The 2,185-nt window shown below is 37.5% G+C and overlaps 1 protein-coding gene across 1 annotated transcript in view; it reads left to right on the top strand.

Annotated features, from left to right (window-relative positions):
- LOC144979130 (uncharacterized) overlaps positions 1–2,185 on the top strand; it is a gene marked incomplete at its 3' end in the record, with an annotated part of 34,300 nt that overhangs the window by 31,106 nt on the left and 1,009 nt on the right.

The following is a 2,185-nucleotide window of genomic DNA, read 5'->3' as shown; positions in this document are numbered from 1 at the left end:
CTTTTGTGTTGCTTTTTCTTTGGCCCTGACTAAAGAATGTTGCAGGCTCTGAACGCCAAATCCTACTTTCTAGTGAATTGTATTTTTTTTAAAAACAAAAGAAAGATAAGATCAGATACATAAATTACACTCTTTATTTTTAAAACAAAACTTCATTTTAGCACTTGATAAGCAGAAGTCAAGTGATGACAGAGAAACATAATTTACACATTCACGCTTTTTAGATTGATTAGAACATACCAGACATTATGCACATAAAATTCAATTATAAACATTGTATTTGGCCAATTTTTGCTGAAATCAAACATTTTTTTCTATGCAAACACATTGGTGAAACTGAGTGGCGTAATGGTAGGTACAAGGGTAGATTGCTGCGGGGAATTACTCCCCTTTTGTGTTGCTTTTTCTTTGGCCCTGACTAAAGAATGTTGCAGGCTCTGAACGCCAAATCCTACTTTCTAGTGAAAATTCAATTATACACATTGTATTTGGCCAATTTTTTTTCTGAAATCAAACATTTTTTTCTAATATATTAAATGTTTGATTGTATTGTGCACTGGTTATTCCTTAGTCAATTGTTAACAACATGACATGTATTTCAAAACTTAAAAAAAAAAAATTGAATCTATTTCAACATCACTGAAAGTGAAATAAATTTGCTGATTTCAGACTTTTAACAATTATCAGTTTTCAGTCTTTCAACTGTCAACATTTGAGACCGTTTATTATTATCTTTCACGGAAACTCCAAAAACCTAATATAATAGTTTGTAATCCACGATCATGTCAGTCCGATTTTAGACTATTGGGGAAAGTCAGAAAATGATTAAATTCTGCTATAATTTTTTTTTTTAAATGAGCTTTTATACAGCGTAATATCCACTAAATGTGCTCAAAGTGCTTTACAAGGGATCCCTGGCCAACAGCAACACTGAACATGAAGGATAGGGCATGATGCCTGTTAGGTGACATTACAATTTTTTTTGACAAAGCATGCTGTTGATGGCCAGGTACTCATTTTACACCCAAGTACGATGAGAGAATGTGAGTCAAGAGCCTTTTCCAAGGACTCGGCTATGCACCGAGCGAGGCTCGAACCCAGATTCTTTTGATCCGTAAGTGAGTGTCATACCACTAAACCACATAGCCGCACAGTTTTGTTACGGATTACCTATCAAGATTTTTTTAATGCCTGAGACTTACATCGATTGCAGTGTGGATATCAAGGCTATTGACGTATCTGTTAAAATCAGATTTATGTGGTCTTGGCTGGAAGAGAAAGGTTTGCTCAGTAACTTTTTGTCTGATAACATCCGAAAAATGGACTTTGTTATTGCTCGACTTGGTAAGGCATTGAAGAAAAACCCCGACAGTCCCAGCTGTTTCAGGTTTTTTTAGTGGTTGGATGGAGAAGCCACAACTGATGATTTTTCTCTGTGTCTTATCTACTTACTTTACTTGACTTACTTGACTTAGATGCCTTTCGCGTCTCGACCGAAAGATCGGGTCGCCTTGGCTGTTTCCAGTATTTCCTGTGTGAGGTGTCTCCAATATTGCCGGTCCTCTGCTAGGGTTCTCAGATTTTCAAGGTCCCCTGCCGTTATCAGACTAATGCTTTGTCCAAGTGTTGTGAGGTTTTTGTTTAGGATCACAGGGAGTGTTGTGATCGGTCTTCCTCTGAAAAGGTTCCCGTGTTTTTGGAAGTATCCCGACATGGCTTGGTTAGCTGGTATGTTTTTGTCCCTGCGTAGTATGTGACCGAAAAGTTGCCATCGTTGTTGTAAAATGTCAAGGGAGATTGGTCTTTCTTTTGTGATCTTATAGAGTGATTCATTTGAGATCTTTTTTGGGTATTTGATGTCCAGTACCCTTCTTAGCTGTGTGCGATGGAAGGCATCCAGATGTTCTTCTTCGGATTTTGTCAACGCCCAAGTGCCGCAGTTATACAAAAGTACCAGTTTTACAAGAGCACGGTACAGTTTCAGTTTGGTTTTTCTCTTTATTTTGTCACCTCTAATCCATACATTGGTGAGTTTACTGAGTGCGGCGTTTGATAGCTGTTTTCTTCTTTGTACATCCTCGGTGTCTCCAATTTGGAGCCGACTTTCTTTGTTCTTTTCCATTCCTCTTACTTACTTTAGGTATACTTAATTAAAGTATGCCATTATTGTCTCCTAGCAATGGTA

This window comes from Berghia stephanieae, chromosome 9, assembly GCF_034508935.2.
Source record: "Berghia stephanieae isolate SIO BIC M18660-M18661 chromosome 9, UCSD_Bste_1.3, whole genome shotgun sequence".
NCBI classification, from domain to species: Eukaryota; Metazoa; Mollusca; class Gastropoda; order Nudibranchia; family Aeolidiidae; genus Berghia; species Berghia stephanieae.
This window is presented reverse-complemented; position numbering and strand designations above follow the sequence as displayed.